This window comes from Odocoileus virginianus, chromosome 4 (assembly GCF_023699985.2).
Source record: "Odocoileus virginianus isolate 20LAN1187 ecotype Illinois chromosome 4, Ovbor_1.2, whole genome shotgun sequence".
Lineage (NCBI taxonomy): Eukaryota > Metazoa > Chordata > Mammalia > Artiodactyla > Cervidae > Odocoileus > Odocoileus virginianus.
The window spans coordinates 82,088,638-82,105,381 of NC_069677.1; the positions used below are offsets into that span (position 1 = coordinate 82,088,638).

At 53.6% G+C, this 16,744-nt stretch overlaps 1 protein-coding gene across 3 annotated transcripts in view; it reads left to right on the forward strand.

The window, feature by feature from the left end:
* The first annotated feature begins 6,168 nt into the window (after positions 1 to 6,168).
* Positions 6,169 to 16,744, forward strand: part of TRPM2 (transient receptor potential cation channel subfamily M member 2) — a 62,644-nt gene continuing 52,068 nt past the window's right edge. Inside the window, exon 1 of one of the 3 annotated variants that reach the window (XM_020883579.2) lies at positions 6,169 to 6,406. The gene's annotated coding sequence lies outside the window, so the exon portion shown is untranslated. Of the gene's footprint in view, positions 6,407 to 6,434; positions 6,528 to 6,774; positions 7,070 to 16,744 lie in introns of those variants that run through there. The other 2 variants (XM_020883580.2, XM_020883578.2) reach the window with 2 other exon arrangements.

The following is a 16,744-nucleotide window of genomic DNA, read 5'->3' on the forward strand; positions in this document are numbered from 1 at the left end:
TGATGGTGACGCAAGCTCTGACGTAGCTCTGCGGCGACCGGATTGGAAGCGCCAGACGGCTATGAGCGACGTCGCCAGAGTCTCAAATCCTAACCCAGGTCCCGATCCCCACCCCGAACCCCGAACTCCAACCCCTGGCCCCAGTCCTCGCCCCGAGGCTGGTGAGTTAGAAGTGATGGTCTCTTAACTGCCCTGAATTAGGCCCCTTCACTGAAGTGTTGAAACGAAAAATCTAGAAGAGTTTTAGGGCTGCGCTGATTCCTCTCCCTCTCAGCGTTTAAGCAAAGAAGGCAGGTGCCAAAGGTAACAGAGACCTCACAAGTAGTCAGACATTTTAGAAATCAAAGGGTTGCTTGGGTTGCAAAGTACATTAAAATAGGTGTCCGAGATCTCAGACCTCAGAGGTGACAAGACCAAACTCAGCCTCACCTCGGACACCTTTCTCACTGGACCCGGTTCCTGTGTTTGGCCTGTCCAGTCCAGTCTCAGCAAAGATCCTGTTGTCACCCCCACCCTGGTCTTTGCGTACCCTCATTGTCTGATTTTGTTCCTCTTCCCTCCCTCGCAAGTGGTATCTAATATTCTTGGCCTGTCATTTGTAAGATCCTCCGCTCTTGAGGTCTCCTCACTTCAGTTCAGTTCAGTCGCTCAGTCGTGTCCGACTCTTTGCGACCCAATGGACTGCAGCATGCCAGGCCTCCCTGTCCATCACCAACTCCCAGAGTTTCCTCAAACTCATGTCCATTGAGTCGGTGATGCCATCCAACCATCTCATCCTCTGTTGTCCCCTTCTCCTCCTGCCTTCAATGTTTCCCAGCATCAGGGTCTTTTCAAATGAGGCAGCTTTTCACATCAGGTGGCCAAAGTATTGGGGTTTCAGCTTCAACATCAGTCTTTCCAAATGAACATTCAGGACTGATCTCCTTTAGGATGGACTGGTTGGATCTCCTTGCAGTCCATGGGACTCGCAAGAGTCTTCTCCAACACCATAGTTCAAAAGCATCAATTCTTCAGTGCTCAGCTTTCTTTATAGTCCAGCTCTCCCATCCATACGTGACTACTGGAAAAACCATAGCCTGGACTAGACGGACTTTTGTTGGCAAAGTAATGTCTCTGCTTTTTAATATGCTCTCTAGGTTGATCTCCTAGTAACTTTCCATCCAATGTCCTCTCACTGCTCCTTATCTGTAAATCCCCCTATTCCTTGTTGAATTTGGAGTTGAGCTTGGGTCTAAGTGCAATAGTCTTGAATAAAGTCTTCCTTACCCTTTTAACAAGTGTCAGGATAATTTTTTTCTTTCACAAGTGTCAGAGGTGGCTTTGCCAGGGTGTCTCAGCAATATCCGAAGCCCAGGGTCCTGGAGACTGGTGGAGGACTTGCCTGTATGAGGGACTCCTGGCACAACCAGGGGCCGTGATTCAGTGGGGGAGAGTGGAATTTTGCTGTAGCCTGTTATGTTTATTATAAAGACAATACAGGGGATTCTAAAAGAGAACAGCATCCTTGCAGTAGTTTAAATGCTGCATTTCCTGTATTTCGTCCCGTGTGCTGTATTTTGCAGGGACATGTGGTGTTGCAAAGGGTTTATCAGTCAAGTCTTGGCCTGAGCCCCCCATCCATGCCTGGGTTCTTCTGTACAGTGGGTGGGCCCAGCAACAGTCTTAAGTGAGTAGAATCGGTGTGAGGAGTTGGGGCAGAGAGCACGGCCAGCTGGAGCACAGGTGTCCCAGACCCACATGCCACCTGCACTGGTTTACTAGCCTGTGTGGCCACACGGGGGCTCCTCTGATCAGCTGGTGAAGGATGGCTGGCTCAGTGCTAGCTGCAGGATGTCTCCCTCTGTTGGTCCCGAAAGACTCGTGAAGGCCAGTGCCCACAACAGGCAGCACTTTGAGCAGGGCGCTGGCCTGGGATTTGGTTTGATCCCGCTGAAGGTGTTAGTCAATCAGTCCAGACTCTTTATGACCCCATGGATTGTAACCTTCCCCAGGCTCCTCTTTCCATGGGATTCTCCAGGCAAGAATACTGGACTGGGTTGCCAGTCCCTTCTCCAGGGAATCTTCCCAACCCAGGGATTGAACCTGGTCTCCTGCATTGCAGGCAGATTCTTTACCATCTGAGCCACCAGGGAAAGCCCTTGATCCCTCTAGCAGGCTAGTGAGTCAGCCTGTTACTCCTTTGTGAGTTCCGGCAGGAGACTGCAACTCCTGGGTCAGAGGCAAAGGATGGCTTATTCCTCGTGGCACTGACACATATACATCAGCGACCCCACATCCGAGTTTCACAGGAGCGACTTGGTGGGCTCCATGAATGCTCACTGCCTGTGCCATGGGCGCACATGGTACCGAGAAGGATCAGGGAGCTGTGGATCCACCACTTTTCCAGCCAGTAGTGAGCGATCCCCATCTTTGTCCAGGGGTAATGACCCTCATGTCTCAAGGTTACCAGCTGTAGGAACAACCAAAGGAAACAGCCTTGCCACCTTGGCACACCAGCAAGACCTGTAGGTGAGCAAGAGTTCTAGGGGCCTGGCTGCCACGTGGAGTGCCTGTCCGTCTGCTCTGTGTGGAGGGCAGTGTGCCGATGTTGGATTGTGCATGGGCTCACCGGCAGGTAGGGATGGCCTGACCCCGCTGGTGGTGTTGGCGGGGGGGAGAAAAAGGAGAGAGATGGAGAATCAGGGCAAGGAGGTCTGGAAGGGGCACTAGGTGTAGGCTGGCAGGTGGATATGCTCATACCCTGCTGTGAGGCCGTGGGGCACCCACCATGGACGAGGCACTGGACAGCGGGTAGACAGCCCATCGATGACCGTCAGCCTCTTTCCTCAACCAGCCTGGTACTGGCTGGTGGGTCAGACAGGGTGTGACCAAGATGGAGGCTGAACACAGTATTGTCCCTCGGAGAGACTGGGCAGTGATGCGCTCCAGCGGGATGGACACGTTCTGGATCTGGGCTCAGCTTCCTGCCTGTGGGGACTCAGCCAGTACCACGGTCTTGGGGCTCATTGTGGTTTGATCCACCAGCACAGGATCGGTCCCACACCTCGCATCAGACTAGAGGACCCACTTCAGGGGCCCAAAGGCCCTTCGTGATCTGGCCCCCACCCCTTCCCCTCATCTCATGCCACACTCCCCTGGTGCACTTCCTGATGGTCCTCAAACATACAACTTGAGTTCACCTCAGGGCCTTTGCACCTGCTCTTCCCTGGATCCAGATGCCTTTCATTGATTGTTATGGCGTGATCCATTACTTCCTCAGAAAGTGGATCACTTCCTCTATCCACACTGCTGAGAAAGGCCTTCCCAGCTACCTTCCCACCAACACTGTGACCTCCAGTTCCTGTCCTGCTGACCTCAATGTTTATCATGTCCCTTGTGCTTTATGCCCTTCTCCCCGTGGACTGCGGGCCTGGGCTCTTCTCCCTGGAGCCCCAGCCCCTAGACATGGACTCCCTGTAGTAAGGCTTCAGGAGGTGCCTGTGGGCTGGCCGACTGATGAGCATGCAGGGTCTGCAGGTGCCTTCGATGCCAGTTCTGGCAGGTTCCCAAGTCACCACTCCCTCATCATCCACTGGGGGTGAGAAGATTTCCTTCTACGCTGGATCACAAAGTCTGCAAACACGTGGGAACTTGACACGATGCTTGGCGTGTGGGGGGCCCAGGCTGAGTGACTGAGCCTTTCTGCCCTCCTCCACTGACAGTGACTCTGGCTGGTGCAGAAAGCCATTGAGATGGACGGATGGACTCTGTGGCAAAACACAGGAAGGACTTGTAGAGAGAAGAGTGGCCTGTGTTTATTCATTTTATTCCATGTCCTGACTGTCTGGGTCATTTCCACCTCCATTCTCATCGCTGTCACTGCAGAATGTATGGGCAATCTGGTAGAACTTTCTAGAAGGGCACTCAGCCACTAGGGTGTCCACAGTCTTTACCATCCTGGGCAGCACACCATGCCCATTTATTTCCATGGGCAGTCTTTTCTGATTAGACGTTTCTAGAATGGAGGCCATCTTTTGACCTTATCAATGAAGTGATGAAGGAAAACAATGTTGTCCCCTAGCATGAAGCCCACTACTCTTCATCCTCTCTCTCAACCAGGGGTCAGCAACCTACAGCCCACAGGCCAGATCCAGCCACTGCCTGTTCTTGTAGATAAAGTTTTATTGACACATAGCCAGGCCCTCTGCTTGTTCTTGTAAATAAAGTTTTATTGGCACACAGTCAGACCTACCTGCCTGTGTTTTGCCAATGGCTGCTCTCTGGCTGCAAGGACAGAGTTGAGTAGTTTAAACGGAGGTGCAAACCTAACAATTTACCATCTGGCCCCCTATAAAAGTCTGTAGTCCCTCTCTAGGCTTCTCATGAAGCCTCAGCATGGGCAGAGCCTGTCTAGGGGCTGGGGCTCCCAGCCCTCATACTCTCCCCTCCTTCCTCGGCCAACCCTCCCCAGCTCCTCCTCCAAGGAGCCAACAGCCTCACCTCTTTATTTCAATGTATTATTCATGACAAGAGCGTGCCATGCTAGTCAGATCACTCTCTTTTTCAGTGACTGTGGTTTTTCTCTGGCTGGAAGAGCAAGGGGCTTTATGTCTTTGGCATGATGTCTGTGCTGTAACGAAGTCCTCTCCCCTGTGTTTCCTTTATCTGAACTTGAAACACCCCTCAGTCAGGATCAGTACTTGCTGATCTTGTACTCTATGGTTCCTGCTTCTTATTTTTATGGAAAAGATGTTTCATAATTGCTTTTGCAGTGGTGTCTGGCCAATGGAGCATGACCTGCTTGTGAAATATATGGTTTTCTAGAAGGGAAGGAGCCCCAGAGGGGACACTGTGGGCACAAATGTTTTGTCAGAAGCCTGGTTCATGAGATACTCGGCCTTAAGTGATGTTCCCACGGAGGCCCTGGGATACATGGAAATGAAAGCCACTGTGTCCGACGGTTCTTCAGTTACTGCCCTCTCATGAAATATTAACTTCCCTTTAGTACGCTTTCAGACGTGAGGTGACTCTCGGGCCAGAGGGCATCGGGGAAGGAGCCCTGGTGAGAGTGTGGACAGAGCTGCTGACAAGCGGCTGCGGACACGGGTGGGTCTCCGCTTCCTTCACTGGCTGACTAGGGTCTGAGATGCCTCTTAGGGGTTGTGGCCGTCCGTGTAGCAGAAGAACTCCCGTGATGGCCACTCGCTGGGCACCCACTGCTCTGAAGATGCAGCTGTTGTGGCTGGCGCCTCTGCCCCTGCAGTGTGAAGTCCTGCAGGCCAGAGCTGCAGTCCTGTGGACCAGCCATGATGGCGAGGTACTGTGCCCTGCAGTGGGCAGCCCTGCAGACCAGAGCTGTTGGGTTACAGCCACCACTGGTGGTGCCAACCACCTTGGAAGAGAGACTCTAGTCATCTTCAAAGTACCTTGAGAAAACGATCGAGTGCTGTACAAGGAGATCTGATGGGTTCTGACACTTACCCCAAGCTGCTTGGAAACCTCTGGGTGGCGGGCGAGTGAGACAGGGGCCAGCCATTGACCAGTGCACCTGGGGCACTTTTTGTCCATGCACCTGGCAGCTTTGCAGAGAGGCAGAGGCAGATGGGGCAAAAGGCCCTCCAGAGGAGGATGCTCTGGGCAGGAGTCTGGACACTGCATCCATGCACCCAGAGGAGGAAATGAGGGTCAGCTGGCAGCCCCAGGCCCTGCCATCAGAGGAGGCACAGGACCCTGTTCACTTCCCTAGATCATGAGGCTGCATGGGGTGGCAGCCAGGAAGGAGAGGGCAGAGGGCCGCTGTGGGGTGAAAGATTTGTGGTGAGGGAGTTTGGAGTCGTAGGAAGAGCTTCGATCAGTTTTTCAGCAGTCAGCATTCAGTCCTCTGTGCTCCAGCCAGAAGGACTGGGAAGGGCCATGCAGCCGGGGTGGGGATAAGGCACCTGTGGGTCTGGGGCAGCACCTGCTGGGGTGAACCCTGTGTGGGGCTCCTCCTGGTGCCTTGGATCCTGCCTTACAGGGAATGGGCTCCTGGCTTGGGGCCCCTAGGAAGACGGGTGAGGGCAGGAGCAGACCAATAGGGGAAGTGGTTCACCTAGTCTCCAGGCCCCCACTGTCCAACACAACCCCGTTCAGTCCTGCGCCCCACCTCCCTGCGGTTAGGAGTTGATGAGAATCGCTTCCTCCGGGTTCACACTTGGCGCCAGCCTCTTGGGAGGGGACCTGGGGAGGCGGACCGCGCTCCAGAGGGCTAGTCTCTCCTCCTGGGCTCTGGTCCGGAGTGCGGGACTGGGCGGACTGCGCTCTCCGGAGCCGTGACGCGGAGCGCGCTGCGCGGGCCCCGCAGGGCCAGGGCTGCGGTCCTGCTCGGCGGCAGTGGCGGCGTCGGCGACGGCGCGAGTGACGCGGGAGCGCGGGCCCCTCTCAGCAGGTACGCACGCCGGCCTGGGGTGGAGGGAACCGAGGCGCTGCGGAGCCGCGTATCAAGGGGAGGATGCCCCAGGATCCAGGAGGAGGGTCGGGCCGGCACGAGGGTCGGAGCCCAGGCTGGGGTGCGTGGGCCAAGGGATGCGGGGACCCAGGAATTGGTCTGGGCGCGGGGGCGGGAGCTGGGGGTCGGGGAAGACTGCAGCAAGCTCCAAGGTGTGAGTGCGCTGGGGTGCAGAGGGCTGGGCGCGGCTCGGGCTGCGGTGCGGGGCTGCAGCGGGGTTGCGGGACTGCTGCGGCAGGCAGGCGGCTGGCCGGGTGCGGATGTCCGCTGGGCTGCGGCGCGGGGCCCAGGCTCTGCGACACGGCTGGGCGCTGTCTGTCCGGAGGCGCCGTGTCGTGACTTGGGGACATCAGGGACTTAGCTATCTCAGGCTCTTCCTCTGACCCCCACCCCCACGACCTCTCGGCCCAGTCCCGTGGTTGGCGGTTCCTTTACCCCTCACCCGCGTGTGGCTATTTTTAATCTTGAAAGTGCTGTCACAGCCAGGATTTCAGGATGCTGGAAGAGGAGCGCAGGGAGCAGCTACAGGGTTAGAGGAGTGGAGAGTGGGCGCACACAGGGCCGCAGCCGGTGCGCCAGACCAGCACGTGGTTCTGTTTACCGGTGAGTCTTCTGGGCTGGGGAGGGCGGGGTACCAGGAGGAGCCCCGTCTGGGTGAGTCCCCATGGGAACACTCACCCCGTGCTCCCGTCAGCCCCCTCACTCCCCTCTAGGGCTGCAGCTTCACGTTTTGTCAGTGTTCTGTGCTGGGCGACATCTGTAGGTGTGCGTGTTGTTACTATATTCAGGCCTACCTGGTCAGATTCTCTCTCTTCTTGGAAGTCCTTTACTTTTAGAGTTTTCTCAACATATCTGTGCTAATTGTTGTTGTTCAGTCCCTAAATCATGTTCAACTCTTTGTGACTGCATGGACTGTGGCACGCCAGGCTTCCCTGTCCTTCACCATCTCCCGGAGCTTGCTCAAACTCATGTCCATTGAGTTGGTGATGCCATCCAACCATCTCATCCTCTGTTGTCCCCTTCTCCTCCTGCCCTCAATCTTTCCCAGCATCAGGGTCTTTTCTAATGAGTTGGCTCTTCACATCAGGTGGCCTAAGTACTGGAGCTTCAGCTTCAGCATCAGTCCTTCCAATGAATATTTTGGATTGACTTCCTTTAGGATTGACTGGTTTCATCTCCTTGCTGTCCAAGGTACTCTCAAGAGTCTTCTCCAACACCACAGTTCAAAAGCATCAATTCTTCCACACTCAATCAAATCTTCCACTCTCACATCTGTTCATGACTACTAGAAAAACCACAGCTTTGACCATATGGAATTTTGTCGGCAAAGTGGTATCTTTGCTTTTTAATACACTGTCTAGGTTTGTCATAGCTTTTCTTCCAAGGTGCAAGCGTGTTTAATTTTGTAGCTGCAGTCACTGTCTGCAGTGATTTTGGAGCCTGAGACAAAATCTGTCACTGTTTCCACTGTTTCCCCATCTATTTGCCATGAAGTGATGGGACTGGGTGCCATGATCGCTTTTTGAAAGTTGAATTTTAAGCCAGCTTTTCCACTCTCCTCTTTCCCCCTCATCAAGAGGCTCTTTAGTTCCTTTTCAATTTCTGTCATTAGAGTGGTATCATCTGCATATCTGAGGTTGCTAATTGCTCATGGAGAATTTTTGCTATAAAACAGGGTAGCCAAATTTGCTTTTAGGTGATATGTGAAGAGAGCAACTGATGGTATGATCCTGGGGAGAAGGACCCCAGAGAAGGTTTGATGGCCGGAGGGGTGCTGTAAGTTCATTGTCAGCCTAGTTTTCTGGACTCTCCCAGGGCCTAGACTATTAGGCAGGGGTCCGGGTGTGGTGTGGGGGGTGTGGGTGGAGGGGAGGAAGGGGGGGTAAGGCCAGACTCCCCCTGCGGCTGGATGTGGGAATGGTTACACGTGGCTCTGCCCTTCAAAGTCTGATGAGTGGTGGGTGTGAGGAATGGCGTTTGACACGTTTCCTAGGGACCTGTTGGCAGTTGGGATTGAGAAGATGTAAACACGCCTCTAGTGAGTGTGGTGAGATGGGCATCTGTGAATCCGAAAACTGTGAATCTGAGCAGACGCACTTGAGTTTCTTGAGACCAAGTCCTTTATTGCTTCTCCTTCTGTCACTTGTCCCATAGAACAGTGGTCCTTGACCTTTTGGCACCAGGGACCGATTTCGTGGAAGATAATTTCCCCACGGAGCGGGATGGGGGAATGTTTTTGGAATGATCCCAGTGCATTACATTAACTGTGCCCTCTGTCTCTGTTATTATTACATCAGATCCCCCTCTGATCATCAGACAGTAGATCCTGGAGGTTGGGGATCCTGGCTGCAGGACTGAGCCCTGGAGAGTCCCGGTCCCCTTACAGATTAGTTGCCCAGTTGTGAGATTCTCAGAGCCTTCTTTTCCTCTTCTGTCACCTGGAATATTTCCTGCTGATCTGCTCCCCTGAGAAGCTGATTGTGAGGCCTGGCAAGCTGCTGACTAGGATAGCAGGCAGCCCTGTAAAGGCCACTTGGGCGTAAGCCCCCTTTGCCACAAGTGGTGTGCCAGGTGGCTCCCTAGGACTGCAGGGCCAGCACACTCACTGCTTGTCTCAGTGCGTCCTGGCTGCTATACAAAGACCATGTTCGGTGGCTCATAAACAGCAGATATTTATTTCTCACAGTTCTGGAGGCTGGCCATCCAAGACTGTGTGGTTGGTGGTTCTGGAGATTGGATGTCCAAGACTGCGTGGTCAGTGAGGGCCCACTTTGGGAGCAGACTCCTGTGTTCTCACGTGGAGGAAGGGGCCGGGGGGCTCTCGGGGGTCTCTTTTACAAAGGCATTGATCCCATTCATGTAGGCTTCACCCCCCTGACCCAACCACCTCCTAAATGCCCCATAGGAATTTTAGGGGAACACAGACCATCCCATTCTGCCCCCCCCCAAATTATGTCCTTCCCACATGCAAAATACACTCACTCCATCCCAACAGCTCCCAAATCTTAACTCACTGCAGCATCCACTCCAGAGTCTCCCCTAAATCAGATGTGGGGAGACCTGAGGTGGATTCACCCTGGGGCATAGTCCTCTCCAGCTGTGAGCCTGGGGAAGCAGATAGTCAGTGGCACTGAGCTCCATTTCATGTGCTTGAGGGACACACAGGAAGGCCAAAGGAACCGAAACGTCGGCGTTGGAGCAGAGAAAGGTTTACCGCAGGGCTGAACAAGGACAGGTGGGTAGTTTGTGCCCCCAAATCTGGAACGCCTGAAGGGCTTCAGCAAAGCATTTTAAAAATCCAGGCCATTGGGCAGGGGGGCAATGATCACAGGGCATGTGATCAGCTCGTGCACGGCTCTCTGATCTCTCACTGGTTGATGGCAACAGGGCAGGGTCTCAGGGGTTAACATCATCAGTCCTCAGGCTCCAGTAGGTCTGCGGGCTACAAGCTTGTGATCAAGTAAAGAACATCTTCCTTTTGGTGGAGGTGGGGCTTTCACATGTGTAAAACCACACAGCAAATGTACAACAGAGGATGTGGGCAACACACCTGCCCTGGGACGGCCCCCTTATAGGGTCCTGCTTGGTTGCGACAAGCCGTGTGCTTCCAGAACAGAGTGGAAGGCCAGGCAGAGGGTGGACATTCCCATTCTGAAAGGGGAGGTGGGAAAGAAGGCAGGGTGACGGGTCCTAAGTGAGCCCAAAGCCTTAAGGCCCACTGGGGGATGGTCCCACCCCGAGGCTTTGCTGTGCAGAGCCCACTGCACCCTCCTGGGCTGGGATCGCAGGCCAGGGGCTCTTCCGGTCTGGGGCCGCCCTGCCCGCACACATTGCCCTCTGCCACAGGCTTTGGGCACCTCCATCCTGCAACTCTGAGTGGAAGTAACCACGTGCAACCTCCCGCCCCCAGCCCTGGGGGTGTGTGCATCCCTAGTCAGAGTGCAGGCACCGTCATACAGGATCACCCCGTGCCACACCAGGCCACTGCTGGGGCTGCTGAGGAGGCCAAGATGGGAGGGCTGCAGGGCAGCTGGGCCCGCAGGAGAGCATTCTGCCCTGTATCCCCTTTCCTTCTGGGCCTGTGCTGGGAGGGCTGTCCCCTGAGCCGTGAGGTGCCTTGGGGCCCATCTTCCCCTGTCACAGAGGCAAGTCCCAGCCTCTGTTGACTCTGTTGAGATGCTGTCTAATCTCCTTGCTGGATGAAAATGGCCAGCCCACCTCCGTCCCGAGCAAGTGCAGCCATACCCTCTGTGTTCTTCCCTGAAAAAGCTTTCTCAACCCTTTCTGTGTCAATAGGCCGAGCATCTCCCAACTCTCTAAGCTCTGAGTGCTTTGTGATTGGAAGTCCATCTTTAGGTCATTTCTCTCTTCTTGCATTTTACTGTAAGTATTCAAGAGAAGCTTTGAGGTACTTTCAACACTTTGCCTACATGTTTCCTCAGTCAAATTTCATCACTTGCAAGTTCTATCTTCCACAAAACACCAGGAAAGAAGCAGTTCACCTAGCTCTTTACCTCTTTGTAACACACTTGCCTTTCCTTCAGTTTGCAATAACATGGTCCCTGTTTCCATCTGAGATGCATCAGGATGGCCTTCCCCACCCCTCTTTCTACTAACATCTGCTTGTGACTTAGGTTTCTCTAAGGAGGCTGGGGCACTCCCTACAGCTCTCCTGTCCTGAGCTGTCACCACACTTGTTCTGTCTGTCCGTGGTGATGGAGGCTTTTTCTAGCACTCCTCTGAACTCTTCCACTCTGCACGTTGCTCAGTTCCAAGGCTGCTTTTGCATCTGTAGGTGTTTGTAGCCTCAGCACCCACTCCTGGAAACAATGTCTTGTGTTGTCCCGGTGCCTCCACGTGAGGGAGGTTTGGCTCCCTTCCTCTCCGCAGGTATGGGCATGTCTGGGAGTGACCCTGGCCTAGGAGTGAGGGGGCAGGAGCTGCCCAGGGAGAAGACTGAGGACGAAGACGTGAGAGGTGCCCTGAGCCCTGTGTCAAGCCAGTGGCTCGACCCCAAGTACCCCAAGTGCCCAGCACTGAACTGAATGGCCCAGAAGAGGGTGGGCCGGGGAGGCCAGGTGATGGCAGGCGCCTCACTCCCTGACAAATCCCACCCCCCTCCACCAGAGCACAGTGACCGCATGTTGAAGCTAGATGAAAAGTGTTGGGAGGGGAAACTTCCTCCGCTGCCCGCCTTGGGTTCCTATGGCTGAACTGATAATAATAGTAAAACTGACACAAGACAGATCAGCAGGAGAAAAAGAAACTAATTTAATTTCATGCACCTGGAGGCCCCATAGGAATGGGACCTCAGAAGTGGGCAAAGCAGACAGGTTTTATACTGTTTAGAAAAAGAAACAATACACTAGTGAAGAATTGACAGGGCAATGAAACTTAAGTTTGGGGTACCCAGTGAGTGAATGATCTAAAGAGTTTGGGCTTTAGTCAATGAAAGAAGTCACGAGGTTGGTTTACACAGGCCTCTTGGCCCCAAGTCTGCATCTCTGGTAATGGGGTCCTTCTGTCTCTGGGTGCAGGGGTGCACCTTTCACAGGAGAGGTTTCTGCCCTGCTCCCAAGGAGACAGAAGGGAGGGTAAGAGTGGCCCTCTTGCATTGGTTGTCTCTTAAGGAATTTTTGTTGTTCAGTTGCTAAGTAGTATTCACCTTTGTGACCCCATAGACTGCAGCACGCCAGGCTTCCCTGTCTCTCACCATCTCCTGGAGTTTGCTCAAGTTCATGTCCATTGAGTCAGTGATGCTATCTAACATCTCATCCTTAAAATTCATTCAGTTCAGTTGCTCAGTCGTGTCTGACTCTGTGACATCATGGATTGTAACACGCCAGGCTTCCCTGTCCATCACCAACTCCTGGAGCTTGCTCAAACTCATGTCCATTGAGTTGGTGATGCCATCCAACCATCTCATCCTCTGTTGTCCCCTTCTCCTCCTGCCCTCAATCTTTCCCAGCATTAGGGTCTTTTCTAATGAGTTGGCTCTTCACATCAGGTGGCTTAAGTACTGGAGCTTCAGCTTCAGCATCAGTCCTTCCAATGAATATTTTGGATTGACTTCCTTTAGGATTGACTGGTTTCATCTCCTAGGTGTCCAAGGTACTCTCAAGAGTCTCCTCCAACACCACAGTTCAAAAGCATCAATTCTTCCACACTCAATCAAATCTTCCACTCTCACATCTGTTCATGACTACTAGAAAAACCACAGCTTTGACCATACGGAATTTTGTCGGCAAAGTGGTATCTTTGCTTTTTAATACACTGTCTAGGTTTGTCATAGCTTTTCTTCCAAGGTGCAAGCGTGTTTAATTTTGTAGCTGCAGTCACTGTCTGCAGTGATTTTGGAGCCTGAGACAAAATCTGTCACTGTTTCCATTGTTTCCCCATCTATTTGCCATGAAGTGATGGGACTGGGTGCCATGATCGCTTTTTGAAAGTTGAATTTTAAGCCAGCTTTTCCACTCTCCTCTTTCCCCCTCATCAAGAGGCTCTTTAGTTCCTTTTCAATTGCTGTCATTAGAGTGGTATCATCTGCATATCTGAGGTTGCTAATTGCTCATGGAGAATTTTTGCTATAAAACAGGGTAGCCAAATTTGCTTTTAGGTGATATGTGAACAGAGCAACTGATGGTATGATCCTGGGGAGAAGGACCCCAGAGAAGGTTTGATGGCCGGAGGGGTGCTGTAAGTTCATTGTCAGCCTAGTTTTCTGGACTCTCCCAGGGCCTAGACTATTAGGCAGGGGTCTGGGTGTGGTGTGGGGGGTGTGGGTGGAGGGGAGGAAGGGGGGGTGAGGCCAGACTCCCCCTGCGGCTGGACGTGGGAATGGTTACACGTGGCTCTGCCCTTCAAAGTCTGATGAGTGGTGGGTGTGAGGAATGGCGTTTGACACGTTTCCTAGCGACCTGTTGGCAGCTGGGATTGAGAAGATGTAAACACGCCTCTAGTGAGTGTGGTGAGATGGGCATCTGTGAATCCGAAAACTGTGAATCTGAGCAAACGCACTTGAGTTTCTTGAGACCAAGTGCTTTATTGCTTCTCCTTCTGTCACTTGTCCCGTAGAGCAGTGGTCCTTGACCTTTTGGCACCAGGGACCGATTTCGTGGAAGATAATTTCCCCATGGAGCGGGATGGGGGAATGTTTTTGGAGTGATCCCAGTGCATTACATTAACTGTGCCCTCTGTCTCTGTTATTATTACATCAGATCCCCCTCTGATCATCAGGCAGTAGATCCTGGAGGTTGGGGATCCTGGCTGCAGGACTGAGCCCTGGAGAGTCCCGGTCCCCTTACAGATTAGTTGCCCAGTTGTGAGATTCTCAGAGCCTTCTTTTCCTCTTCTGTCACCTGGAATATTTCCTGCTGATCTGCTCCCCTGAGAAGCTGATTGTGAGGCCTGGCAAGCTGCTGACTAGGATAGCAGGCAGCCCTGTAAAGGCCACTTGGGCGTAAGCCCCCTTTGCCACGAGTGGTGTGCCAGGTGGCTCCCGAGGACTGCAGGGCCAGCACACTCACTGCTTGTCTCAGTGCATCCTGGCTGCTATACAAAGACCATGTTCGGTGGCTCATAAACAGCAGATATTTATTTCTCACAGTTCTGGAGGCTGGCCATCCAAGACTGTGTGGTTGGTGGTTCTGGAGATTGGATGTCCACGACTGCGTGGTCAGTGAGGGCCCACTTTGGGAGCAGACTCCTGTGTTCTCACGTGGAGGAAGGGGCCGGGGGCTCTCGGGGGTCTCTTTTACAAAGGCATTGATCCCATTCATGTAGGCTTCACCCTCCTGACCCAACCACCTCCTAAATGCCCCATAGGAATTTTAGGGGAACACAGACCATCCCATTCTGCCCCCCCCAGATTGTGTCCTTCCCACATGCAAAATACACTCACTCCATCCCAACAGCCCCCAAATCTTAACTCACTGCAGCATCCACTCCAGAGTCTCCTCTAAATCAGATGTGGGGAGACCTGAGGTGGATTCACCCTGGGGCATAGTCCTCTCCAGCTGTGAGCCTGGGGAAGCAGATAGTCAGTGGCACTGAGCTCCATTTCATGTGCTTGAGGGACACACAGGAAGGCCAAAGGAACCGAAACGTCGGCGTTGGAGCAGAGAAAGGTTTACCGCAGGGCTGAACAAGGACAGGTGGGTAGTTTGTGCCCCCAAATCTGGAACGCCTGAAGGGCTTCTGCAAAGCATTTTAAAAATCCAGGCCATTGGGCAGGGGGGCAGTGATCACAGGGCATGTGATCAGCTCGTGCACGGCTCTCTGATCAGCTCGTGCACAGCTCTCTGATCTCTCACTGGTTGATGGCAACAGGGCAGGGTCTCAGGGGTTAACATCATCAGTCCTCAGGCTCCAGTAGGTCTGCGGGCTACAAGCTTGTGATCAAGTAAATAACATCTTCCTTTTGGTGGAGGTGGGGCTTTCACATGTGTAAAACCACACAGCAAATGTACAACAGAGGATGTGGGCAACACACCTGCCCTGGGACGGCCCCCTTATAGGGTCCTGCTTGGTTGCGACAAGCCGTGTGCTTCCAGAACAGAGTGGAAGGCCAGGCAGAGGGTGGACATTCCCATTCTGAAAGGGGAGGTGGGAAAGAAGGCAGGGTGACGGGTCCTAAGTGAGCCCAAAGCCTTAAGGCCCACTGGGGGATGGTCCCACCCCGAGGCTTTGCTGTGCAGAGCCCACTGCACCCTCCTGGGCTGGGATCGCAGGCCAGGGGCTCTTCCGGTCTGGGGCCGCCCTGCCCGCACACATTGCCCTCTGCCACAGGCTTTGGGCACCTCCATCCTGCAACTCTGAGTGGAAGTAACCATGTGCAACCTCCCGCCCCCAGCCCTGGGGGTGTGTGCATCCCTAGTCAGAGTGCAGGCACCGTCATACAGGATCACCCCGTGCCACACCAGGCCACTGCTGGGGCTGCTGAGGAGGCCAAGATGGGAGGGCTGCAGGGCAGCTGGGCCCGCAGGAGAGCATTCTGCCCTGTATCCCCTTTCCTTCTGGGCCTGTGCTGGGAGGGCTGTCCCCTGAGCCGTGAGGTGCCTTGGGGCCCATCTTCCCCTGTCACAGAGGCAAGTCCCAGCCTCTGTTGACTCTGTTGAGATGCTGTCTAATCTCCTTGCTGGATGAAAATGGCTAGCCCACCTCCGTCCCGAGCAAGTGCAGCCATACCCTCTGTGTTCTTCCCTGAAAAAGCTTTCTCAACCCTTTCTGTGTCAATAGGCCGAGCATCTCCCAACTCTCTAAGCTCTGAGTGCTTTGTGATTGGAAGTCCATCTTTAGGTCATTTCTCTCTTCTTGCATTTTACTGTAAGTACTCAAGAGAAGCTTTGAGGTACTTTCAACACTTTGCCTACATGTTTCCTCAGTCAAATTTCCTCACTCGCAAGTTCTATCTTCCACAAAACACCAGGAAAGAAGCAGTTCACCTAGCTCTTTACCTCTTTGTAACACACTTGCCTTTCCTTCAGTTTGCAATAACATGGTCCCTGTTTCCATCTGAGATGCATCAGGATGGCCTTCCCCACCCCTCTTTCTACTAACATCTGCTTGTGACCACTTAGGTTTCTCTAAGGAGGCTGGGGCACTCCCTACAGCTCTCCTGTCCTGAGCTGTCACCACACTTGTTCTGTCTGTCCGTGGTGATGGAGGCTTTTTCTAGCACTCCTCTGAACTCTTCCACTCTGCACGTTGCTCAGTTCCAAGGCTGCTTTTGCATCTGTAGGTGTTTGTAGCCTCAGCACCCACTCCTGGAAACAATGTCTTGTGTTGTCCCGGTGCCTCCACGTGAGGGAGGTTTGGCTCCCTTCCTCTCCGCAGGTATGGGCATGTCTGGGAGTGACCCTGGCCTAGGAGTGAGGGGGCAGGAGCTGCCCAGGGAGAAGACAGGACGAAGACGTGAGAGGTGCCCTGAGCCCTGTGTCAAGCCAGTGGCTCGACCCCAAGTACCCCAAGTGCCCAGCACTGAACTGAATGGCCCAGAAGAGGGTGGGCCGGGGAGGCCAGGTGATGGCAGGCGCCTCACTCCCTGACAAATCCCAACCCCCCTCCACCAGAGCACAGTGACCGCATGTTGAAGCTAGATGAAAAGTGTTGGGAGGGGAAACTTCCTCCGCTGCCCGCCTTGGGTTCCTATGGCTGAACTGATAATAATAGTAAAACTGACACAAAACAGATCAGCAGGGGAAAAAGAAACTAATTTAATTTCATGCACCTGGAGGCCCCATAGGAATGGGACCTCAGAAGTGGGCAAAGCAGACAGGT